The 26,715-nt window shown below is 47.4% G+C and overlaps 1 protein-coding gene across 1 annotated transcript in view; it reads left to right on the plus strand.

Annotated features, from left to right (window-relative positions):
• Positions 1-3,677: 3,677 nt before the first annotated feature.
• ATP8B1 (ATPase phospholipid transporting 8B1) overlaps positions 3,678-26,715 on the plus strand; it is a 127,172-nt gene continuing 104,134 nt past the window's right edge. The window contains exon 1 of the mRNA XM_049619872.1: positions 3,678-4,038. The gene's annotated coding sequence lies outside the window, so the exon portion shown is untranslated. The remainder of the gene's footprint in view (positions 4,039-26,715) is intronic.

Raw genomic sequence — 26,715 nt, forward strand, 5'->3', positions numbered from 1 at the left:
AAAGAAATAAAGGAGATTGCGAACTACAAAATCTGAAAAGCAACGTCATCTTTATTTAGAAATGACTGTTTCGGTTCATTACTTTCCCAAGTGTGGTATTATTTCCCCCTTGCAAGGTAAAGGCGTGGGTTGCTGAATGGGAGTGGCTTCTAAATAAAACCAGAATGCAGGGCGCCTTGGTGGCTCAGTCGGTCCAGCATCTGACTTCAACTCAGGTCATGATCCTGTGGTTTGTGGGTTTGAGCCCCACGTCAGGCTCTGTGCTGACAGCTCAGAGCCTGGAGCCTGATTCAGATTCTGTGTCTCTCTCTCTGCCTGTCCCCTGCTCGCACTCTATCTCTCTCTTAAAAATAAATAAACATTAAAACAGTAAAAAATAAACCAGGATACTATTCAATCCCATTGGGGTTCACTGAGAAACAATCACAGAGGCTGGTGAAGTCAGGGCTGCTGCTAAGACAAAGAGGTGACTCATGTAAGACACATTTCAAAATCAATCCTTGTTGCATGCATGAAACACTTCCAGGGATTGACCTGACAAGGCACCCTGAAATTTGGCATGGATCTTTCAGAGAGGACAAAAGTCAGGACTTTGAGTTGAGCTACTTCCTTTATCAGCAACAGCAGCAGACATGCTCTGAGAGTCGCCTTTTCAATGACCCGGAAGGCATTATGGGAGGGAAACTCAGTAGGACGAGGTTTGAACATGCCTTTGTCTGGTGGGTTCCAGGTGAAATGAGTTTCCAAAGAATTTCTCTCACCTGGGATGAAACTCTTTCACCTTCTTACAAGTCTTCTTCAAATCCAAATCTCTTCATGAAGCCTACCCTGGTCATTTGTTTAAATCTGCAATTTGTTTAAAATTGCAATTCATTCTCCCACTCCTAATCTCTTCGCCCTGCTCTATTTGTATTATTTTTTAAGGTACAAATCTTTTTTTTCCTATTTTTTTTAAAATCTTTATTTTTGAGAGAGAGAGAGACAGACAGAGTGTGGGGGGCGGGTACAGAAAGAGGGAGACACAGAATCAGAAGCAGGCTCCAGGCTCTGAGCTGTCAGTACAGAGCCCGACACGGGGCTTGAACTCACGAACCGTGAGATCATGAAGGTACAAATCTTAAGAATCAACGAATCTTTGAAACATTCCCCGTGATGTCCCTTTATCCACACCTCTCTCCACTCTCCACTCCACTGAGAAACAAACTAGCTTCAAATCTTCAGTGTCTACACAGGAATATTAAACGCAGCCATAGCAGTGTTATTTATCTGATCTGAGAGCAGGGGTGGATTGGATGTGTCTTAGGGTAGTCTCTCTTCTGCGCCATGTTTTCTTAGACTGAGCACCTTCTTGTAGACTTTCAAGAAGGAAAGGATCCTTCCTTTAACCCAGAGTCGTGTCCGGATTCTTGGGTTTATTGGCATTTCTCCCAGTAGAGCAGAGCCCTCCTCCTGACTCCGTTGCCCCTACTGATGCCAGCCGCTGGTCTGGAGAACTTGGCTCACCTTTGTGCCTCTGTCTGCCACTCAGTTGCAGATTCTGGCCACTCTGTGCCCTGTCACTTCTCCTGCTGCCGTCCCTGAGAGTTCCTCCTTCTTTCCTTCCACTGGCAACTCCTTCGGGCCCGCCTTTTGTTGCTTTAGTAGCTTCCTAAGTGGTGCCCCCATTTGAGTCTTCTTCCAAGCTAGTCCCATTGCTTTCCCTAAGACACAACCTGGATGTCACAGCTGTAATCACCAACTTTCAATGCTTTGCAGGTGCTGGCAAAAGGAAGCCGAAACTCCTTAACCTGCCTTCAAAGGCTTCTAGGCCCTGATTCCTTCTCCTGCCTTATGTATTACTACCACACTGTCAGCCAACTGGTCTTCCCCATCGAAACTAACTGGGCCCTATGTTTTCTAGCTTCTTCTTCTTCTTTTTTTTATTTTTATTTATTTTTTAATTTTTTTTTTAATGTTTATTTACTTTTGAGAGACAGGGAAGAGCACGAGCAGGGGAGGGGCAGAGAGAGAGAGACACAGAATCCACAGCAGGCTCCAGGCTCTGAGCTGTCGGCACAGGGCCCTACGTGGGGCTCGAACTCACCAACCGTGAGATCATGACCTGAGCCGAAGCCGGATGCTCAACTGACTGAGCCACCCAGGTGCCCCTTCTTTTTTTTTAATGTTTATTTATTTTTGCGAAAGAGAGAGAGAGGGAGACAGACGATCCAAAGCAGGCTCTGCACTGACAGCAGAGAGCTGGATGTGGGGCTCCAGTTCACAAACCGTGAGATCATGACCTGAGCTAAAGTCAGATGTTTAATTGAGCCATCCAGGCACGCCTGTGTTTTCTGGCTTCTGTACCTTTGCTCTGGTGTTGGGCTCAGAAACTGGAAGGAACCATTTGAGATAATCTGGTCCGGTCTCACTTATAGATGAGAAAACTGAGGCCCAGAGAGAGAGTGAATGACTGGCCAGCCGACCCAGGCAAAAGTCAAGTGTGTAGGGGCACTGGGCTGGCTCACCTGGTAGAGGGAGAGACCCTTGGTCTGGGGGTTCTGAGTTGGAGCTTCACATTAGGTGTAGAGATTTTTTTTTTTTTTTTTTAATCAAGTGTGACTAATGAAAAAGAAATACAGGGTAGTTTGTGGTTTAACAATATCAGTTGACTCATGCACCTGGAGATCAAATTGAGTGGACTACTCTTTGAATGTCTTCTCCGTGTAAGTCTGATCCCTAAAAGTGTGGACCTCCGAGGCCCATCTTAAGCATGGCCTCCTCAGAGAAGACACCCAGCTGGGAGCCTCCTTAAGCCCCTAGGTGAGTGTCTGAACGCTCAGGCTCATGACCTGAACCTCTCTGATCTGCAGGTAACTAGATATTCACTTAGGAGTTCTATCTCCCCCACTACATGTCAAGCAAACCTTTTCATTCATCTTTGACTTTCCTCCATTCTCCTTAGTGACTCTTGCTAGTGGGTGAGCAGTAAAATTCCGCGGAGTGGAGTTTCCGATGTGGAGTGTGATATATATACTGTCAAGGAGGCATGAATGCAAGCCCAGACCCCAGCTAGCAACCACGCACGCGAGCCAAATTTTCCAGCTACTCCGTGCCATTCACCTGCTGCACCTTGGCTGCTTTTGACCCCAAACCCCTAAAGGCAGAGGAGCTAGGTCTCCGCACAAAGCCTGCTTGCTGCGACTACAGGTAAGTTATTCCAAGTCTTTTGGCGCTGGCCCCTTCCCCACCCTCTGCGCAGCGAACCGCGACGCGCGTTCGGTGACCAGTCCTGGAACGTGACTTGGCGGCGTCGAGAGGGTACAGCTCCCCTTACCGAGGGGGGGGCAGGTCCCAGGCGAGCCGCGGCCCGGCCAGCTTTCCGGGCTGGGGAGGTCACCGACCCCGGGCGGCGGCCAGGCCAGCCGAGGGCGGCGGGAAAGTGACGCGAAGCTGGTGGGGCGGGGTGGCGAGCGCGGCCCCCCGGGAGGCGGGAGCGCCAAAGGAGCCGACAGCGATCGCAGCTGCCAAGTGGCAGGTCGGGCGAGGCAGGGGACGAGCTCGGGGCACCGCCTGGGTGCCCACCTGCCGCCAGGGCGCACGGAGGGCGCGGGGCTGGACCTGGGCCGCGTGTGCCCGCCCTGGGGCTCGCCGTCCAGCCCCTCTCCGCCCCCGGGAGGGACAAAGGGAGGGCAGACGGCCGGGCCCGCCCCCAGCCCCAGCCGCGGCTGCCAGTGAGAGACTGGAGGCACCACCCCGGAGCGGAGAAACCAGTTTGGCCGGTCCCGGGGAGCGGAGGGAAAAGGGCGGCCGCCGAGGACTGGCGCTCGGACGCGGGGCGGGGGAAGGCGGGGAGCCATTGGCGAGAGGCGAGAGCCGGAGGAGCCGCCGCCAACTGGACACGCTTCCCGGGGCCCCGGGCCAGCCCCGTGCGCCATGAAGCGCTAGCGCGGCGGCCAGGGCTGGGGCCGGGCGGTGGCGGCGACTACGGCCAGGTGCGCAGCGAGCGCGCGGAGGGGCGCGCACCCGACGGATGTCCCAGCAGGGGCCAGCGAGCGCCAGGTAAGGAGGGGCGCGGCGCCGGGCCCCCAACTTTCCCCACCCAACCGGCCCCGCAGTGTCCCACAGGTCCCCTGGCCGCCCCGGAGCGGGCGGACTCCCAGGATCGGGGATGCGGTGGCAGCAGCTGTCCGCGCCCTCGGGCTCCGGAGCCCGCACCGGTGGGACTTAGGCGGGGGTCCCGGGAGCCTTCTCGGCCTCGGGGATGGGGAGGCAGCGCTGTGGAGACGTCCGTGCGGGTTTCACCTGCTGGGAGGCGAGGGAACTCGCAGGTGGCGTTTGGATCGTTTGGGTTTGCCACGCACATGTCCGGGGTTAAGCTTTGAGGGGCGAGCCTGGCAGGACTTGCGGGTCCTTGGGGAGTGCCGCTGGCTTCCCTGCGGTGTCTGCCGCCCCTCTGGAAGTCTCCCTGGCCGGGTTGTGCTGGGGCCCCCTTTGGGAGCCGATCCCAACGAGTCTGAAAAAGACCTTAGGACCTCGGGTACCCTGGCGCACCTGCGGGGAGGGATGGAGGGCGAGACCGCCTCCGCCTCGGCGCCTGCAGGACCAGGCGCCCTCCTGACATCTACCGCGAGCTTTAACTCAGGTTGGGAGGTGATGCGGAAGAGGGTCGTTTTCCCCGGTGACCGTAGGGTCGTATCCGCCAGCTCCCGCGGCGCGGCCCCAGGCCATCTCCTTCCCTCCCCGGTGTGATACCCGGCGCTGCGGCTTCGCTGGTGTGCGTGCAGAGGGGCAACGTGTTGGGGCGGGGCGGGGAGGGTGGCAGAGAGTGGCAAGTGTTGTAACCCCCCCCCCCCCACGTCCTCACACCTCCCCAAGCGAAAGAAAAGCCTTCCGTTGTCAGCCCGACTTCTCCGAGGGGGGTGTGCGCGCCTGGTCCTGGAACACGGCTCCGAACTCGCATTGGCGACGGCTGTGGGGGATGCGGAACGGGGGAGGGGAGTTGACACCAAAAGTAAGGGGCGGGTGGGCCCCATTTCCGCCCGGTGAGTCCCGCTCAACCCCACCTGACCCCTTCGGCCTGCCCGCGGCGCCCCCGGCGGGCTCCAAGTCCTTCTTGGGTAGCTCCGGACGCCGCCGAGTTCCCCTCCCGGAAACTGCCCGCCCTGTCGGCCCGAGAAAAGATTCTCTCCCATCTTCCTGGTTGCATTGTCTGCAGATTTCTGTCTCTGCTCCTTGAGAATTAAATGAGACAACACAGGCCGAGTGCTTGAAGATCACCGCGCGCACAGTATGTTATGGAGGAAGGCTGACTGCTTTTAGGAACAAAAACTATAAAACATGTGTGATAAAATCTCCAGCGATAGTACATGCAAGCGCATATGAAAAAGAGGAAACACAGACTGTGCAGTAAAAGTTCTAATTCTCATTGTCTCACGGGTACTTTTGTGTTTGATCTAAAATGCCATTCATTAATCCTGGGCCTATCGGTGAAGGCCTCATCTGAGCCTATTATAAATGGTTACGCAAAAGATATTCAATGGTTATTAGCCGATTACTTTCTTGGGGGTGGGGGAGTCTGCCTGCAATTACTCTCTGAATGAAAATTCAGACTTAATGACTTTCATTACGTCCTTGTGCTCATTTTAGGTAAGAACGCTTAACCAGTTTCTTCATTCGTTATGTCCTGGTGGCTGCGCTTTGGTAATCCTTGGTGATTCTCTGTGTCTGTTACCGAGGGCCAAACGAGACTCGTGTGGCTTAATACTGGTGAACACAAACGCCATCTGAGCCAGGACAGCTCTGGCTACCTTCAAACTTTCCTTCTGGTTTTTATTTTAAGGAAAATGCATGCCGATGTGCACTTGATCTTGACCGTGACAGAGCTAGGAGATTTTTTTTTTTTTAATTTTGTTTTTATTTAGTTAAAACATTTTTTAATAGGTATTTATTTTTGAGAGAGAGAGAGAGACACACAGAACCCGAAGCAGGCTTCAGGCTTTGAGCCGCCCAGGCATTCCCCCTATTTATTTAGTTTTTTAAAGTTTATTTATTTATTTTGAGAGATGGGGGGGTGGGGGGGAAGAGACAGAGACAATCCCAAGTAGGCCCCATGCTGTCAGCACAGAGCCTGATGCAGGGCTTAAACCCACAAACCATGAAATCGTGACCTGAGCCGAAATCAAGAGTCAGTCACTTAACCAACTGGGCCACCCAGGAGCCCCTAATTTTCAGTTTTTAAGTTGAGGCTTTAAAATAATAATTTGGTAAAGCAAATGGCTTAACAAAAAGAAGTCTGTGTGATAAGGCAGGCTTAGTACTGGTCCCATGTTTCATTTGGATTTCAGTCTCTGAGATGTTAGCATTCATGGCATTGACCAGATCTGGCTATTGGTTTCTTTCCCCCCTGTCTGCCTGCCTTCCTTTCTTCTTTCCTTTCTTTTTCTTCCTTCTAAAGCAAGGAGTAGTGGATTTAGATTCCCACAAGTTTCTGTTATTTTACTTATTTTAAATTGTATTTGATTTTTAGAATTTATTTTTGTTATATTTACTTTTTTTTTTTTTAAGTTTGTTTTGAGAGAGCAAATGCACATAGGAGCTGGAGGAGGGGCAGAGAGAGAGGGAGAGAGGGAGAGAGAGAGGGAGAGAGAGAGAGAGAGAGAGAAAGAAAGAATCCCAAGTAGGTTCCTCACTATCACTGCAGAGCCCAGACCCGGACATAGGGCTCAAGAACCGTGAGATTGTGACCTGAGCTGAGATCTAGAGTTGGATGCTTAACTGACTGCACCACCCAGATACCCAATATGTACTTACTTTTTCAATTGTCTAACTTTAGATGAATTCCTGAATTTTCTGAACCTCGATTTATTAAAAAAAAAAAAAAAGATGTTATCAACTTCCTTTGGTTGTTGAGAGAATTAAATGGCAGAACAGGTGACTGTCCCTCATACACAGTAGGTGTTCTTATGTTGTTTTATTTTCTTCATTAAACTGATATTTTAAAAATAGTATAATGCCCAGATGTTTAGTGTGTTTTTAATATTGCCTTGCTAGTTTGAATTCCTTTTTAGTTTTTCATAAACGACATTCATGAAATCCAGGTGATCCTTATAAGTCTAGAGAGATTTGAATCTCCTACTTACCTTTGCTCTTTAGTTTCATCATTGTAAAGGAAGTCTGTGCTCTTATGAATGCAGAGGAACTTGCTTTCTAGTTACCAGAACAAGTTTTGTGGGGTCCCTTCGTGTCACATATGTCTAAAGAAAACTGCTTTTAAAGTCTCTTAAGCACTGAATTTTAGATCTGTTTCTATATTTGCTCCTAGATTTGTCTCCTGGCAAGTTTCTTTGTGTGTGTGTGTGTGTGTGTGTGTGTGTGTGTGGTGGAGGGGGGGGAGAGGAGACCCCCCCCCCCCGGTTGTGAGTTTTCAGGTATTTGTTAGCATCATCAATTAGATTAATTGTATTCATAACATCTGTAAGTGCTTTGTTACTTATTGAGATCAGTAAAAATTAATTTGCTGCCATAGAGTTTTAATAACACAAAAAGAAGGTGGTTTATCCTTTATTTTGTTAACCGAGTTACTCCTGAATCCCCATCCCTGTGCCTGGTTAAAGAGAACTCCCAGTCTAAGATCTTTTAAGGTCCTGGGTTATTGAACACCTGGCAGGATGGAGGAAGAGTCTAGAAAGCATGGGTATATAAAACAGTCTTGTTTCTGGTACTTATTCATAGAAAACAGAGGAATTATCATCTGATCAGCTAGGAATACATTAGTACTTTTCCTAATACTTTGAAATGTATCGTACTTTTAAATAAATTGTTTCCAGGGACACCTGGGTGGTTCAGTCAGTTAAGTATCCAACTTCAGCTCAGGTCATGGTCTTGCGGTTCATGGTTTCAAGCCCCACGTCAGGCTCTGTGCTGACAGCCCAGAGCCTGGAGGCTGCTTTGGATTCTGTGTCTCCTTCTCTCTCTCTTTCTCTCTCCCCGTTCCTTGCTCACGCTCCATCTGTCTCTCTCTCTCTCTCTGAAAAATACACATTAAAAAAAATTTTTTTTAAATAAATTGTTTCCAAAACATGCCCCATGGGAAGTATGTTTGATAACTGGTTCCCGGGGAGTACGGAGCCCAGAGGCAGCAGTAAAATAGAGGTTGGTGACACATGCTTTGGAGTCCTTTGACCTAGCTTGGAATCCAGGCCTTACTGCTTTCTTAGCTGTGTAACCTAGGGCAAGTTACTTAATCCTTTTAGCTTACAGGTTTTTTTTTATCTGGAATATGGAATAATAATAACAGTACGTCACAGGGTTGTGTGATGAGTTCCAAATGAGAGAACTGAGCGAACTTTAGCTTGGCCCAGCCCTCGGTGAAAAGTAGTCGTTAATATTCCTGTTGTCATTGATACAGCTCAGTAAATATTTATTGTCCATCCAGCAATTGCCTTTCTCTTAGACGGTGTAGGGAGCAGGACTCACTCTGCGTGTTTGTATTTATTTAGCAAACATAGGTCCCCATTTGCACTGGGCACTGGTGAGAAAGTGTTCGCTAAGATAGGGGAGAGATTCTAAACCTCCCCATGCAGGGCTTGAGTTCCGGACCACAGGTGTCCAGGGACAGACAGCGTGGTGTTTGAGGGTCCTCTGTGACCCGGGGACGTGCCTGCGCAGTCACAGCCACGAGTTGCTGGGTGTTCCTTCTGCACAGCGGAGGCCCTTGGGACGTCAGAGCACTTCTCTGTCGACTTTACCCCCCACTTCCTATCTCTTTCCTCTCCCTTAGCCTCTAGATTTCCCCCAATATAAATAAATAAAAAATCAATTACTTTTCCCTGTTCAGCACTCAACACTCACGAGCCGAAGCCTGAATCTTCCTTAAAGGATCGGTGCTCTCCACAAATGGTTCTCATTCGGGATGTCTAGTAAGCGTCGCTAAGAACAGAGACCCTTGGGACAGTCCCGTGCATTCCTTCATGGTAAAAATGCCTATCTTCTCCCGGTGCTGTCCTGGGGATTACCTCCTGGCTTCACTGAAGCCCATTAGGTTGCAGAGGGCCCGAGTTGGGGGTTTTAGTTTTTCTTTCCTTCCTTGGTAAGAAAGCAGACCCGGTGTTTTCTTTCTCTCTGCTCTGGACACTGCCCCTCCTTGCAAGGAGGGACGGTTGCCTAAGACCCTGGAGGATGGCCCAGCTCACTTCCTGCTTGAAAGCTCTGTGTCCATGATTGGTCTCCAAGCTAGTGAATTTGCAGAGCGGGGCCTGGAAGCTGGCTCTCCGTCTGGGAAAGGGCACTGACTCCTTGGGCGGCTGAGGTCACCCTTGTCCTGGGACAGCCTTTCAGTGTCAATGGCCACCTCCCCTTAGTGTGACTGAGAATCCTGTCGCTTCTGCATTGAGTACGTGTGTAGCCTGACCTTTGGCTAGTAGCTTTGGTCTTTATTTACAGGGCCTTCGTCGATGGCTTTGTCTCTTTGCTGAGTGGCTTTTGTTCCACCAGACTTGAGGTTTGTTTGATTTAGAACAGGCAGTGTTTGAAATCAGTTTGCTCACCTTTTCTCAAGTTGAGCCGGAATATCTTCCTTGGAGCTCCTCAGGCACCAAATATTGTTCCTACATAGCCTCCAACTGTCCATTCTTGCTGTTAAGGAATCTCCCATGCATCGGATGCATTTTTTTATTTTATAAAGTGTGATGTGACTTGTTCACAGGTTCTTACTCTGTCTTCTTGGGATGCAAGAGAGTACGGGGATTACTCTCTGAGATGTGCGTATATGATCTCTGGATCCAAAAGAAACATTGAATGTTCTCTATAAGAAAATAGATAACCGGGGTGCCTGGGTGGCTCAGTCGGTGTGTCTGATCTCGGCTCAGGTCATGATCTCACGGCTCGTGAGTTTGAGCCCCGCGTCGGGCTCTCTGCTGACAGCTCAGAGCCTGGAGCCTGCTTGGGGTTCTGTGTCTCCCTCTCTCTCTGTGTCTCTCCTGCTCACGCTCTGTCTCTCTCCTTCAAAACTAAACATTAAAAAAAAAAAAAAAGAAAAGAAAAGAAAATAGACAACCATTTGTCTTGGATGGTTTAAATATTCACGTTCGTGAGATGATGGGTCAGATTTTGTACGTTTCATGCCGGAAAATATTGGCCTTACTGCCATATTGGGAATAAATTTGTGGGCTTCTAAGCCAAGCACTAGCAAATGCTATATCAGAAATTCTGGAGGCTTATGACACAAGCAAAGTGACTGTGTGGGGTTCATCAGACAGAAGAGATTGTAAGGATTATGTGAAAATCTGTGTTCTGTTGTGTGCACCAGAACTACACGATCTCACCTTCGTGCAGAAGTTTACTTCATGGGCGTTTTGCTTTAACTGTGGCAAAATATTCATAAAATTTACCAATTTTAAAAGTGAATTCAGTGGCATTAAGCACATTTGTGCTGTCAGGCTACTATCACCACTGTCCATCTCCAGAATTTTTCCATCATCCCATTTTGAAATATTATACCTGTTAAACAGTATATATCCCCATTTCTTCCTCCCCCCAGCCCCCAATAATCTCTCTACCTATTTGTCTCTGTGAATTTGGCCAAGTTCCTCATGTAAGTGCAATCATGCAATATTTGTCCTTTTGTTACTGGCTTATTTCACACAGCATAATATCCTCATGGTTCATCCGTGTGGTAGCAGATGTCAGAATTTCCTTCTACTTCCTTTTCATTGCATCTTTTCATTGCATCTTATCCTATTGTGAATAATGTCACTGTGAATATGGGCAAGTGGCTGTCTGTCTGTTCATAGGAGTTTTTGAGATCTTGTTTGGTTTTGTGAGATTTATCTTTCATAGAAAGTGGCTTAAGGGGTGCCTGGGCGGCTCAGTCGGTTAAGTGTCTGACTTCCGCTCGGGTCACGATCTCATAGTTTCTAAGTTTGAGCCTCTCATCAGTCTCTGTTGTGATGGCTCAGAGCCTGGAGCCTGCTTTGGATTTTGTATCTCCCTCTGTCTTTGCCCCATCCCCACTCACCCTCTGTCTCTCTCAAAAAGAAATATACATTAAAAAAAGGAAAAAGAAAAAAAGAAAGTGGCTTAAGACGGGCAGGCATGATTTCTTCCAAATCACCTTTCTCTTCAACAGCCTGTCGATGAGAGCACGTGGGACTGCTGGAGGCTGGATGCGTGGAGGGCATGTGAAGGGCATGACACATTTCTCCTTTTCACCTGCAGCTGCCCTTACCAAGCTGGTCCATGATGTGGCTGACACTCTGCCCTGTGCCCAGGAGACCCGGCTTCACAATCTGGAGACTTCTGCAGAGCACAGATGTCTTCCGGGGAGGACATTGTGTAGTAGACAGGAAAAATCCTTAACTTTCCTTCAGAATTGACTTGGATTAAAATAAATGTATTTTTTGGTGGAAGGAGGGTTAGAATGTGATATTTACATGCTTGAAAAATTGAATACCTGAGAGATTGATTTCTACCTTGGGATAGAATCCATGGTTTTCAATAGAAGCTTCAAGGCCAAAGGTCAATTATAGACTGTAGAATGGAGGAATGATCTCATGTTGCTTATACATGTAGCGGGATAAAAACCAGAAGGCTTTCTCAAATGATTAGATGTCCGTCTATTAGGTTAAAGATATCTTTTTTTTTAATTTATTAGAGAGAGTGAGGGAGGGAGAGGCAGAAAGAGGGACAGAGAGAGAATCCCAAGCAAGGCTCCACACCATCAGCGAGGAGCCCGATGCAGGACTCGAGTTCACGAGTCCTGAGATCATGACCTGCGCCAAAATCTAGAGTCAGATGTTCACCTGACTGAGCCACCCAGGTGCCCCTAGGTTAAAGATATCTTCATCTATATTTTCTAAAGAACAGCGGACTCTCATGAGTTTATGTTCATACTGGGCCCTAAAAATTAGCCAAAATAAGCATTTGCATATTTTATTTTATTTTTTATTATTTAAAAAAAATTTTTTTTAACGTTTATTTATTTTTGAGACAGAGAGAGACACAGCATGAACAGGGGAGGGGCAGAGAGAGGGAGACACAGAATCGGAAGCAAGCTCCAGGCTCTGAGCCATCAGCCCAGAGCCCGATGCGGGGCTGGAACTCGCGGACCGCAAGATCGTGACCTGAGCCGAGGTCGGACGCTTAACCGACTGAGCCACCCAGGTGCCCCGCATTTGCATATTTTAAAAACAGAGGTTTTTTTACAAGCAGAGTTAAAAAATCTTCAGACTAAGCCCAAATGCCACATCCTTGGGTGTATTCCATCTTCCTATCCTATCACAGCCACTAAAAGGAGATTGGGGCTGCCGTGGCTCATCCCTAAGAGGTTTGAGACTTCGTCTAGTTCCACTTCATGGAAGATGGCTTAGAATTCTTTTTTATCAGTCTTTAGCGTGGAGAAACATGGCGACAGTTGTCAAAGGTCATTCGGAGAACCTCCGACTGTGTGGGGGGTGAATAAATGGCATCCTGGCTCTTTGAGATCACTTGGACCGACACTCTTTTTAAAGCTGCACCTTGGTTAGCTCTTGGTCTCCCTTCCCGAGTTCCAGGGTCAAACAAATACGCTCTGGGTGTCTCCTAGGGAACTTCCTATCGCCCCAGTCATTCCACAGACTGGACCCTCCTCCTTAGCCCTACGGTCTGAAACAGAGGCCTCCTTTATCCATGCTGCCGGCCACCCAACGGGTGTTAAGCACATCCTGTGTGCTGGGCACTTGACATCTGTCAGTGAACCAAGTAGATGAAGAGCCCTGCTCTCACGGAGCTCACGTTCTAGAGGAGGGGGGAGACCGTAGATGATAAAGGTAGCAAAGGGGTAAATGATACGGTATGTCTGGAATAAGTAAAAGGGGGGATAAAAAGAGAAAGCCAAACAGGGGAGAGGGGGAGAGGGTCAAGGGAACAGGTTGTATTTGTAGCGTGGAGAAGGTGACATTTGAGAGAGGATGTCTCCCTCAATGTTCTCTCAGCAGAGAGAAGGGGAACCTTGAAGACCTGGGAGCGGAGTGGCCTAGGCAGAGGGGACTGAAGGCTCGGTGCAGAGGCCCTCATGGGCAGGTGCTCGGCTCCCGATTCTTCTGATGAAGTCAACGAACAGGTGGTTGGCTCTTTCTCAACCCTGTGAGCATGGAGGGGGCTGGGAGAAGATGAGCGGGTAGGGGAGCCCCACCATGAAGGGCTTCCTAGGTGTATAAGGACCTTGGGTTTGACTTTGTGTACAGGATGCGGCGGGGTGTCGGGCAGTGGGAATTAAGGATGTTCCCCATTGGAGTAGCGTCATCTGTGGTCTGGTTGCATTTTAAAAGGGTCATTCTGGTTGCGGTGGTCCTAGGCAGGAAGACCAGGTAGGAGGCTGACCCAGGTGAGCCATGATGGAGGCTTGGACCTGGGTGAGCTGAGAAAGTTGTGAAGAGGCTCTTCAGAAATGTGCATATTTGTGTCAAGTTTTGGTCCAGAGAACTTTACCTTTGTTTATCTTCAGGGCCTGTCTTCCTGCTTTTGGAACGGGGGTGGGGGAGAGGACCGGTGTTAGAAAAAGAAAATGATTTGCATAAAGCGGAGGCCTTTACTGTACTGGAAGGAAGATGGTCTGTAATCCACAGGGTTTGTGGGGCAAGGAGGCGTTCGGTGCCGGAGAAAGCCGGCTGCCCCGGATGCCGCCTCCTTGCCGGGCATCTCCTACTTGGGAAGGCAAGGTTTTCCCAGCCCTCGGGTGCAGGCAGGCCACCTACATCTCCATCCACATATGCTCTCTTTTTTGAAACTGCTTTATGGAGCTATAATTCACGTGCCATACCGTTTATCCTTTCAAAGTGTCCAATCCAGTGGTTTTTAGGAGTTTACAGAATTGTGCAACCATCACCCTACTCCCATTTTAGAACCTTTTCATCGCCCAAGAAAAGAGACCCTGTACCTGTTAGCGGTCCCTCCTATTCTTTCCTCCCCTCAGCTCCTGCTGACCTCCAACCTGCTTCCCGGCTCTATGTATTTGCCTATCTGGACGTTTTGCATAAATGGAATCATACAACATCTGTTCTTTTGTGACTGACTCCTTTTACTTAGCAGAATGTTTTACCTAGGATTCTCATCCCTGCGGTAGTGTTGATCAGTACTTAGTTCCTTTTCCTTGCTGAACACACAAGTTACTTTTGCACATGATGCATTCTTGAAAAAAAAAAAAAAAACACAGGAAATGTGCGTTAATCACAAACAACATTAACTTTCATGTTACAAAGGGAATTGTTTGTGCCCGGAGAGCCGTGTGTGTGTGTGTGTGTGTGTGTGTGTGTGTGTGTGCGCGCGCGTGTGTGTGTGTGTGCGCGTGCATATGCATGCTTGCATGAATTTGTTCCCTTTCACAGTTGAATACAAAGTGCATGAAATCTGTGAGCGCATCTGAAGACCAGTGGCTTTCTGGTGTCTTAATGATTTTCTTTCATTCAGTGATTCAACAATTCCCTATCAAATCCCCACTACCCTCCAGGGCCTGAGCCAGGTAATGGTGGTTAATAGAAGGATGAACAAAACAATGTCCTCCTCTTCATGGAGCTTACAAGGGTCATTTGGGGTGGGGAGGCAGGAGTAGATAATTAAGATATTGAACAAAGGAGATATGAAACCAACTGATATTAGAATTACAATCTATGATAAACACTCGAAGATAAGACCCTATTAAGAGAGTAACGAGAATCTGCTTGAAAATGGCACTAAGGAACCCAGGCCGCTGTCGATGTAAACTGATCTGGTGTATCCATACATTGGAATGTGATTCAGTCTTAAAAAGTAAGGACATTCTAATACATGCTATAATGTGGGTGAAACTCGAAGACATTATGCTCGGTGAAATGAGCCAGACACAAAAGGGCAAAACAAATATTGTATGATCCCACTCTATGAGGTTCTTAGAATAGTTAAGTTCATAGAGACAGAAAGTGGAACAGTGCTTACCAGGGCCTGGGGGGAGAGGGAAAGGGAATTCTTGTTTAATGAGCATTTCAGTTTGGGATGATAAATCCTGGAGATGAGTGGTGGTGGTGATGGTGGGACAACCGTGTGAATTGCTGAACAGTGTGAATTGCTGAGCCATACTCTTAAAAATGGTTGAAAGAGTACATTTTTGTTTTTGTATATTTTACCACAATAAAAAAAGTTAGCCCAGGAGGGTCTTTTGGAAGAGATTATACTTGACAGCTGAAGGATGAGAAGGCACCAGTCAAGGCTTCCCCTGGTCCAGTCGATGGGAACGGCACGTGCAAAGACCATGTGGTGAGAACTTGGTCTGTGTTCTAGGAGCTGCGAGAAGGCCAGAATAGCTGGGGGAAGTCATGTAGGACCAGGAAGCATGGGACGAGGTAACTCAGACTATGATGCGCAGAATGGGTTTGGGGGGGGCAGGAAACCAGTTAGGGGGCTCCTGCAGGGTTTGTGAGAGAGGGGAGGGGGGGGGGGGGGGGGGGGGCCCGGATGATGGGAATGGAGACGAGGTGTGGAGAGTAACAGTTGTGTTTGAGAGGTGGAATCTTGGTCTTGGTGTGGATCAGATTTGCGGACCTCATAGAAGGGAAGTGTCAGGTGATTCTTGGATTTCAAACGTAAGCGACTAAAGACATTGGGGTCAGCGGCAGAGGGGCAGGTTGGAAGGGGAAGCATTCAGCTTTGGCCCAGGTCCAGTTGCTGGGACACCCAGGAGTGGCTAGAGGTCAAGGTTCCAGAGGTTCAGAAGTCTCGGCGAGAGACACAGAATTTGGGAAGTTGGCCGTGTGGAGGTGGGTTTCCAGAGATCCACAAGGACATGGGAAAACTCATGAAACCAGTTTCTATCCTTAGGGTCAGCCTTTTAATTTTGATAGATTTTTGTGAAATTATACATTCAACTTTTTTTTTTTTTTTTTTTTTTGAGCAATAAACCATTTACATATGAGTGCAAAAAGCCCTTGTGCAAATACGCAGGCTCTGCTTTATGGATGGCGAGGACAGGGAAGGTTGATGCGGTATTGTCTAACAGGCGGGACAACCACACACATCGAAATGCTTATCAGATGCAGGAAGTGGCCAGTGTGTTTTGAACGGGAACTTGACAAAGTCCGGGGATTTCTCATGGACACCAGGGCATTGAAATTGTGTGGTATGTGTATTGACTGGCCCCTTTGTGTAATGGAAGGAATTGTAACCTGCCTGAGATCTCAGAAACCAGAAATCGAACTCCGTTTTCTCAACTCCCAAGGTGAGAGTTCCTTCCAGAACCTCCTAGCTGAGAGTTGGAAAAGCAGTACAGACGACTCAGAAATTGGTTAGCAAATAAAAATACAGGGCACACAGTTAAATTTGAACCTCAGATAAAGAGTGGGACATGCTGTGTTTGGGACATACTTATACCAAAAAAATTACATTGTTTTATCTAAAATTTGAATGTAACTTCATGTCCTGTGTTTCATTTGGAAAAATTACCCAGAATTGAACTTTTGGAACATAAAGATATTTGCGATTTGAGGACTACTGGGATATTCCACTTGATGACTTCTGGATTTTCTATACATGTTTTTAAAATTTGGGGAGCGAGTGGGAGGGGGATTGATTTTCCTAGTCAAAATGGCTATGTTGTGTTATTTGCCTGGTGTTTGATGAATATTCATTACTTGTAATAAACAGCGGCCTGGTGTTGGGGAACAGGTCGTGGGCTCAGGAGATGTCAGATCTGGCCAAGTCACCGACCAGTTCTTTGACCTTAACTAGCAATAACATACTTGATGTTTTTAGGCCACTTCATGGCTTTAAAGTTTTCTCATTTGGCAGTTATTAGGACAGATGGTATCCCCACGGGCCAGATGAGCAACACAAGAGAAATCAAGGTCTAGGTGGGTGGCCTCTGGCTAGAGCTGGGCTCCAGCCTTCTTCCTAACTTTCAGTTCAGTGGCATCAGTTAATTTTCAAAGCTCCCATTTCTTTGTGCTCCTGCCACACCCCTATGTTTTATTGGATATCCTCCCGATGTATTTCCAGGACTCTTGCACAGTCTCCTACGCCCTAAGATTCCAGTTTTTAAAGTTGACATGGTGGAAATAACTTAAAGTTGTAGGTTAATGGGCAGACTCCCTGTATGTTGCTGTCTGATGTTGTCAGTAGTATTGGACAAGCATAAGGGGCAAGTCTGGTTTCTTACGTGAGGCATTGTCATAATAACAGTGATGCTTATGGGGATTTTTGAAATCCTGATGCTTAACATGTACGAGTCCCAGTGGATACCTCCGGTATCCACATATTCCCAGATGTGGATAGTACATATTCTCTATTTTACAGAGTTCTTCCTGCGTTTCTCTCGGCATATACATTTGCCGTGTGCAGCCAGTGCTAACCTCGTTTTTTGGCACACAGTAGGAACTCAACAAGTATGTGTTGAGGGAGTGATTATAACAGAACCTATCCTTGATGACAGCTTCGGAGGTCATTGATTTCACTTTTAATTTTTTTAACTTTATTCATTTATTTTGAGAGAGCGAGCAGGGGAGGGGCAGAGAGAGAGGGAATGAGAGAGAACGCCAAGCAGGCTCTGTGCCGGCAACGTGGAGCCTGACGCGGGACTCGAACCCATGAACTGTGAGATCATGACCTGAGCCAAAACCAAGAGTTGATGCTTAACCGACTGAACCAGCCAGGAGCCCCTAAAACATTTTTTCAAAAAGTTAAAAATCAGTAAAGCCATGCAATCAGGGAGGCACTAACCCAGTTTTGAGAAAGCAGCTCCCAACATGGACCAAGCCAGGGTAACTAACGGAAATCTGCGGGGTGTCCTGCCCTACCAAGCATCAGTTGTTCTGGTCTTTATGCTTATTTTTTATCAGACGAAGTTGTATCTTACATATAGGTTCCTTTGCACGTGTCATAAGGAAATCAGTAAGCATAATATGACTTTAATTGCACCTGGCAGAGGACTAATGGAGCATACGTTTTGGTGACCATTGCAAGAACTAAAGTGCATTTGATTAAAGTAAAATTTTGTTTGCTACATTGTCAGGAATGGTGTAATGATTTTCTGTCCAGAGTACCCTTAGAATTTATTAATATCACACAGTTCATTGTCTTGAGATTTTATATTTGAATACTTCAAACCTTTTAAATCTTCTTATTCCAACATCCTGCTGGCCAGTCCTTGTAAACTTCAGAATTTGTCTAAGCTCGAAGTTGTTAGGAATCATTTTTCCGTCCCAAAGTGTTCAGAGTCAACGTTACCTCCCATACTTGGCTGTATTTTTACTCTCTGACTAGACAAAGATAATATTATCTCTCCTTTGTATTCAAGCAAATCTTGATTTTTTAAAAAAAAACTTCCTGTAACGTTTTTTTGGGGTTCCCGGTTTTCATGAACCTTTAGATGACCACATTTATGATTGAAACGAAGACTCTTAGATTAGAAGACACCCAGCGAAACTCCCAGCTCTAGATCGCTCTTTATGTTAAACTTACTGGATCTTTCCCTCCCCTACCTCTGCCCCCATTGGTCTCCACTTAATAGGTCATCCTGAGATTTTTATTTTATTTCTTTGCCTGTTTCCTGGACTGGCAGTTACCATCATTGCACCGACTCTGAGCATCCTATGTTTGCTCCTATCCTTGGTAGTGATATTCAAATGGCAGAGTTATTAGTATTTCATCATAAAGCACTGTGGTAGACTCTTTTTTTTTTTAAAGACTTTTATTTTTATTTTTAAGTAATCTCTACACCTAGTGTGGGGTTTGAACTCACAGCCCTGAGATCAAGAGTCGCAGGCTCCACTGACTGAGCCAGCCAGGCACTGCTGTGATAGACTCTGATAAAGCCCAGGCTATTGCTTAAGGAGGAAAGCATTTAATACAAAAAGAAAAAGAATGACAATGACATATTTGATCATTAAAATGCTTTCCACAGGAAAAAGGACAGGAAAAGAACTTTTCTTTTAGAGGCAGTTGCCTCCACTAACTTTACCTGATATGAAATGTCGTTGAATTCTAATGCAACAGAACACAGTGCTCTGTCTCGGGGTCTCTTCCTGCCCTGCGTTCTTTGCCTGTGACTCCCCTCTCCCCCACTACCTGCTGACCAGGTGCTATTTCCTCCTTGAAGACTTCCTGATTCTTCACCCTCCCAGGTCAAAGCCAGGGGCCCCTCCTCTGTTCTGGTCACTCTCTGTACATTCCTGACCCAGATCTCACCATCTCAGAGATGGTAACTAGCTTTTACCAACTCGGCTTGATTTAGCGGTAGTTACCTAGACACTGGTTTTCTTTCTTTTTTTTTTTTAACCTTTATTTATTTTTGAGACAGAGAGAGACAGAGCATGAACGGGGGAGGGTCAGAGAGAGGGAGACACAGAATCCGAAACAGGCTCCAGGCTCTGAGCTGTCAGCACAGAGCCTGACGCGGGGCTCGAACTCACGGACCGCGAGATCACGACCTGAGCTGAAGTCAGACGCTAACCGACTGAGCCACCCAGGAGCCCCTAGACACTGGTTTTCAAAGAACAGTCCCCAGACCTGCAGCAGCAGCAGACTTACTGAATCAGACACTTGGGAAGTAGGACCCAACTGGTTCTGAACGAAACTCTCAGATGATTCTGATGCCTGCTCCAGGTTGAGGTCCGCTGGCCTAGAAACTTTTGGTGAGTAGGATTCTGAGGTCACGTCCAGCCATGGCAGGGAAGGGTGTATCAGGATTCCTTGGTGATATCACCTTGCGCAGGCGAGAAGCAGGACAGATGTGGACCCAGGGCTGTGCCGCCTCTGAACTATATTGTAGTCGCTGGTCTACTTCTCTCTGCACTAGGCTGTCACCTCGGTGAGAAGAGGGCCTGTTTGGGGCTTACTGGGGCAGCCCAGCCCCCCCCAGCACACTGCTTACATCATAGTAGCTGTTCTACAATGACGTGGTAAGCAGTGCAGTCAGATGCCTTTTTCCACACGTACAGTCACTGGAACTAGCTGCCATTATTAGAAAATGTCCTCTGATAAAAGGGGTTCGAGGCTGGTTGTTGTGTAGTGACCCCGGGATAAAAAGAACCAACCGTGGTCTGATCAAGTGAACTTTATGGTTTTCGTTCCTTTGGTAAGATGCCAGAGGATAGTAACCGCGTTCTTGGACCTTATTGCTTCTTAAAATAGTCACACACGCAAATTGCTATTTTAAGATTTTTTTTTTTTTTTTTTTTTAGCATCAGCTTCTGGTCCATATGGCCATCCTTTGCAAATGCCACAAAACACCAGGGATTACTTTTAGTTAGCTCCTACTTGGGAAAAGCAGACTCTTGTGACATCTTGGTCTGGGTAAGAGGTCTTTTTCCTACTGATACTCAGAAACTTCTCGACCATTTGATAACTCTGAGCTATAAAATATTTGCGGGCAAGGGAAAAACAGCTAGCACCAATCTCCACTCACTGTTTCGGTTTGGGTCTATGTTTGTTATCAAAAGACTGAATAAAGACAAAGAGTCTTCAAGATCGTTAAGACTGTAGTGGGGTTAGTACCACTACACGTGTTTCTTGTTAGATAGAGCAAGGTCAAGTTTAACACGGGGCCTGGTTTTATTCAATCAATTCTAGTTAGTTGCTTGTCCACAAAGCCAGAACATGAGGAAGTTGAAGGGATTTGTGGGGCTCTTACCCTAGGCTGGTTGTGAACTTTCAGGACCGAAGTCAGACAGCAGCTTTATTAAAGGCTTTGTAAAAGCATCCCTAACCTCATCAACCAGAGGCGATTTGGGGCCGTAGGGGACATTTTAGGGTGTCACAACTCAGGGGGTGCTGCTAGTGTTTACGACACCCCACGAATGCCTTCACGCAGGACCCCTCCCACAACGAAGTGTCCCCGCCCACAGTGTGCAGTGCGGGGGTTGAGAAGTCCTTCCTGACACCATGGACGGGAGTCTTCTTAAAATGCCAGTTCCCCAGGCGCGCTTCTCCTTCCGTTAGGTAATTTCCATTTCGGTACCCTTGACAGTCGGGTTCCTGGTGGGTTTCCGCGGCAGCCAGCTTTTTCTCCTTGCCAGCCTGTAGTCTCCACTCGTGTATCTCCAGGGCAGTGCGGTCACAGTGCATCCAGTGCTGACCCCCCAATCGGAGACCCCTGGACTCGAACCACGACCCCTTTTCTCCCCCAGATTGCACCACCCGGACCTCCATTTCCAATCCGTCTCTCAGATCTGCTATATCTACCTCCACGAGATCTCGAGTTCACCTGGTCAGCTCCGTTGCCATCCCCTTATTCAAGCCGCCACCATCGCCACCCTCCTGAATGCCCCTCCCCCCAGGACCCCCCTCACTGATGTCTCCATTCCCAGCCCAGAGCAGCCACTCAGGTACTGGTGCACATCGGTGCCCGGCTGCAGACTTTTTTGTAGCTCACCACTGCACCGATAACACTTCCCTCCTTCCCGTGGCTCCCCAGGCCCAGCCCGCTTCCCCCACCCTCCCCTCCCATTTCATTCTTGTCCTATTTCAGCCTCTGGAGCATGATGAGCCCCTTCCCTCTCCTGGGACCTGCTCATTTGTTGTTTTCTCACCTGAAACCCTCTTCCCCTCCTTATCTTTTTTGCTTTTGGGCTCATGTATCATTTCCTCAGAGCATTCTCTGACCACCCCCATTAAGGTAGGTCTCTCCCAGGGCATGCCCCTTGCCCTCTTTCTTGTTCCTTTATTTACTTGTGGGATTTTTGGTGTGCTGCCCCCGGAGTCTGGAAGCTTCCTGAGAAGGGACCACATGTGTCCCGCCCTCCACAGCTCAGTGGCTGACAGAATGGCTGAAGCTTGTTCTTGGATTACTATTTGTGGGATGTTAGTGGGAGTGGTTGCTGCCTGGGTGGCCTGGTGAGTGAAGGAAGGGAAATTAGCTTGCAGGGGTGAGGGAAGGAGGGAGGTAGGAAATGTCAGGCCGCAGGAGCACCGAGAAGGGAGTTATTAACTCAGGTCATGGGTATTCAGGAAGCTTCCCAAGAAGCCGGAGGACAACCTTGAAGAACGATTGGGGGTTCCCCAGGTTTAGGAAATGATAAAAAAAAATTCAGCTGGGGTGGGGGAAACCCTTGGAATTAAATGGAGCCTAAAGAAATTTTGGCCTCTGATATGCCCACACGTGGATGCGATGGACCATCCAGAAAGTCGCTTCTTCCACCGTGTAGACCATTGCCTTCTCAAGCATCAATGTGCATATGGATCTCCTGGGGAATCTTGTTAAAATGTAGACTCGGGATTTGGTGGAAGGTGAAGTCCTGCAATTCTCACGATCTCACCTAGAAGATGCGCGAGCTGCGGGTCTGTAGGACCCGGAGGATGGGGCACACCGGCCCTATTGAAAGAACAACAGTTCTGTCATCATGTGCCCTTTGGTAAATGGTAGAACACATGGCTTCCGTGTTTTCGCCAAGATTTAACTTTCTTCCCGACTTTCTCGTGAAACGCAGGAGGCATCTGACGGCTTCGTTTTAGGCAGCATCTCCCAGGTGTGTTTGATAACCTTAAAGTCCTTATTTTACACAGGCCTTTCTATGTTATCAAAGGAAATAGAACATAGAGTTGTTGGTGAGCCCCTTGCATCTACCCTCTTACATGTCTGTTGTCAAAGGACCACAGCAGGCATGTTAGGACTTCGTTAAATATAAACCCACTTACATATCCCTCCAGGTGCATCGTCCTGTAATCTGCACATTGTCTCTTTTATGGTTTCTCTGAAGCACGTTTGTAGCTCGGACAGTCTGTTCTGTGACACCTGTCATACTTCTGGCACCCCCCCCCCCCCACCGCCTCCCCTATAAGCCAGTGTATCTTTAGAAAAGACAAACTAGTATTAATCCAGGCCAGTCATCATTCAGGGGGCAAAGCTGTTTTCCTAAAAGAACCGCATCACAGTCCAGACTCAAACAAATGATTTCACATTGTCTGGAGTCTTCCTTAAGATGTATAAACCAGAAATGACTGAGAATTGTCTGTGTGGGGGAGTGTTCGCTCTTCTTGGCCTTGCAATAAATGAGGTTCTCAAACTTGGCTGCACATTGGGGTCACCTGGGGAGCATCAACCGCACTGATGCCCGAGTCCCCTGTGGGGGGGATGCTGGGGAGGGGGAGTGTCCCAAGCAGGGGAGTTCCGGGGGGGGGGGGGGGTGGATTCTAACGCATTGTCAAGGCTGAGAATTGCCTGGAGCGTAGATGCCATAGGAGTCTATGGGATGTCTTTTAGTGTGTCAAAAATTCACCCAGGTTTATGGAAATGTCTGAGGATCAGCATAGGGGGGAAGTGATTGAAATAAAGCAGCATAACTCAGACACCAGACTGGGTTCTGTAACGCATTAGCATTAGCGGTGGGTGGTCTTGATCGAGTCCGTGACCTCGTAGCTCACATCTGCGTAGTGATTTGCTGATGACAAAGCACCTTCACGTGCAATATCTTAGTTTCACCAGAATTCCAAAGCGAGGGCCGAGCACCCGTTTCCCCTCTGCCCTTTCTTCAAGGAGCACGATTCTTTATCGGTTAAGATTCAGCTTCAGTGTTCTTCTGGCCTGGAGCCCCTCCCAGGCACTTCCCAGGCTGCGTTAGGGACTAGGCTCCACGTGTGGTCCTCTCCTGGTACTTAGGGTATTGAACTGTCGTAATCTATTACGGTTTCTGTCCCCTTGAGGGCATATCCTATGCCTAGTAGACATTCAGCAACTGATGATTTAATTCATCCACCCATCATTACTTGCCAGGTGGGGGGACCCTGGGCCCCGGGAGATGAATTACAGTTCAGTGCTCACCACCGCCCCCCCAACCTTTCTGAGACCCAGATTCCTCTTGTAAAAATGAAGAGTTTGGAAATTTTCTCTAATATCCCTTATAGCTCTAAAATAGGTGGTTCTATCTTACAATTTTACCTATTTGTTGCAAAACCTCAACAAAGCTCTCCGGTCTCAAGAATAACGAGGAAAGGTAAGATCAAGGCGACTCATCAGTTGGCAGGAATTGGAAATTCATGTTTCACTTCAACCTGGACCCGGTCCTGACTGTCGTGCACCCGAATCACCTCGGGAGGTTGAGGATGTAGAAAGTCCCGTGTTGCGCCCCTTTTGGTGACGTTCCCCAAGTGATTTTGAAGTAGACCAAGCAGTGTTTAAGGGCCGCTGTTTGCTGTCCTGGAGATTGCTCCCATCTGAGCCGCGGTGGTTTTATGAATGAAATTTGAGCCCGTTTTTGTGAATTCTAAACCCAGAGTGGCCCCGTTGGTGCAGCCAGCGTCGGCCAGCTGCATTCACTGCACACGTATTGCCGAGACCAGGAAGGGGACTTCGGTCCAGAAGGGGATGGAGTCGGGGACGCGGCTTACTGAGACCCGGCTCTTGACCGCTTAGGAATCACTTCCTAATCGGGGTGAGGAGGGGGCGGGCAAACAGAGAAGGAAATGTGGAACCATATCTTCCTCCTCGAGGGTAACACTCTTCGCGGAAAAAATAAGTTGTTCACATAGTGCGTGCCGTCTTATTTGCATCAGGCAACCCCTTTGGCTGAAGCCAATTAAGAGATTTTGAGGGTTGTAAAATGGAAGGGCCAGCCAAGGATATCTGAGATATCCTTTTTCGTTTAAAAGGCATGTGTGGGGGCGCCTGGGTGGCTCAGTCGGTTAAGCGTCCGACTTCAGCCCGGGTCACGATCTCACGGTCCGTGAGTTCGAGCCCCGCGTCGGGCTCTGGGCTGATGGCTCAGAGCCTGGAGCCTACTTCCGATTCTGTGTCTCCCTCTCTCTCTGCCCCTCCCCCGTTCATGCTGTGTCTCTCTCTGTCTCAAAAATAAATAAACGTTAAAAAATTTAAAAAAAAAATAAAAAAATAAAATAAAAGGCATGTGTGGCCTTTTGAGATCTAGTCTCCTAAGATCTCATTCCACTGCATTCTTTTGGCCAAAGCAGGTCACAAGGCCAGTCCAACTTCAAGGGGCCAGGCGGCAGATTTTCATATAGGAATGAGTGAAGAAGGGGGCTATTATTTTAATCAGTTTACCACAGTGATTATTATCATCATGATTAGTAAGTGGTTATCAAACGAACTTAAAATTGTATTAATTGTATTCGTCTGTTTCCCAGTGAAGATTAAAATGAATAATTTTGTAACGTGAGCATAATAATGTTGGTATTTATTTAAATTTCTCAGTTTTTTTTGGAGTTATGGGCATATAATTCTGGCTTCCTTTTGCTTGGTTCATGCTGCTTTCTATTTCTGCATTTAACTCCACTCAAAAGTGTTAATAGAGTTTTCCTCTTTTATTTGAAACTACCCACAGAAAAATAATGGTTAAATATACAATCAAGAAAGCAATCATCAACCCCACTCTTGGTCGCCACCTCCAAAAATGCACCCATATAATAAAAAGACTTGACTAAATGAGTAAAAAAAAAAAAAGAAAGAAAGAAAAGAAAATCCACATTGTCAATGTAATTGTACTTTCCCTGCCCTGACAAACACCTTCCGAGAAGTTTTCTTTTTCTAGGTCTTTCCCCCCACCCCCAACCCAGCTCTGATTGGAAGCCAGCCTATCGTCGCTCAGCAGTATGATAAGATCTGACTCCTAATTGTTAAATTCCCGAAGCTGTTAATGTATGTCAACATGCAACAGGATGTTCCTTACAGCTGCACATCTTGACTTGGGAGCCAGGCCAAAGGGAGCCATTTATGGAGTAAATTCTGTAAAACCTTCGGTTAGGTTTACAGTCATTGTGAACTCAGGCATTGTCATTGTAAAAGGTCTTTTTCAAGAAATTGACAACTTAAATATTTTTCAATCCTTTCAAGGGTTTACCGAAGTGAGTAAAAGATTAAAATGCCTTGTTTAAATTACAACTTCAGATTAAAAAAAAATTCTCTGTATTTATTGGCTTCTCCAAGATAGTTGCACATATACAGACAAACTTGTGAATATGAGATTCATGATATTCAAATAGGAGGATCTGCAACGTGGACTTAAAGGTCAGTTGATTTATCTGACTTTTGAACTCGGGTATTTATATCTGCAGCGATTTGCAGTGGGCTCAGCAAAAAGAGAATGTTTATATGGTTACCTGGGTGTTTTGTTTCTCTTTTATCGCATAACACAGGTTAACAGGTGACCATCATTCCCCCCAAATAAGATATAAACACTACATTCAGTGTTGCTAAAATAAAAAAGCAAATGTATCAGACCAGGGCTGATACCACTTTGATTTTATTTACTTATTTTTTTTACATTTATTTATTTTTGAGAAACAGTGAGACAAAGTGTGAGCGGGGGGAGGGACAGAGAGCGAGGGAGACACAGAATCTGAAGCAGGCTCCAGGCTCTGAGCTGTCAGCACAGAGCCCGACGTGGGGCTCGAACCCATAAACTGTGAGATCATGACCTGAGCCGAAGTTGGACGCTCAACCGACTGAGCCACCCACGCGCCCCAATTTTTTTTTTTTAACATTTATTTATTTTTGAGAGACGGAGACAGAGTGCAAGTGGGGGGAGGGGCAGAGAGAGAGGGAGACACAGAAGCAGAAGCATGATTTTTAAAGCTAATTTTGACCTTTGTTTTTGCCTCCTCTGGAGCCTTCCAGCCCTGTGAATGCTCATGGTGCTTCACATCTACCGCTGCTCTTTGGAGGGAAGTCGTGGCTCCTGGCTTTCATTTTACTGCTAGACCTCCTCTCATGCTTGCTCCATGCGAGCTGTCTCAAGGGACTTTTTTTTTTTTTAACCAAATTTGGGGCCCTGCTAAAATGCTTCAGGA

This window comes from Panthera uncia (assembly GCF_023721935.1).
Source record: "Panthera uncia isolate 11264 chromosome D3 unlocalized genomic scaffold, Puncia_PCG_1.0 HiC_scaffold_8, whole genome shotgun sequence".
NCBI lineage: Eukaryota > Metazoa > Chordata > Mammalia > Carnivora > Felidae > Panthera > Panthera uncia.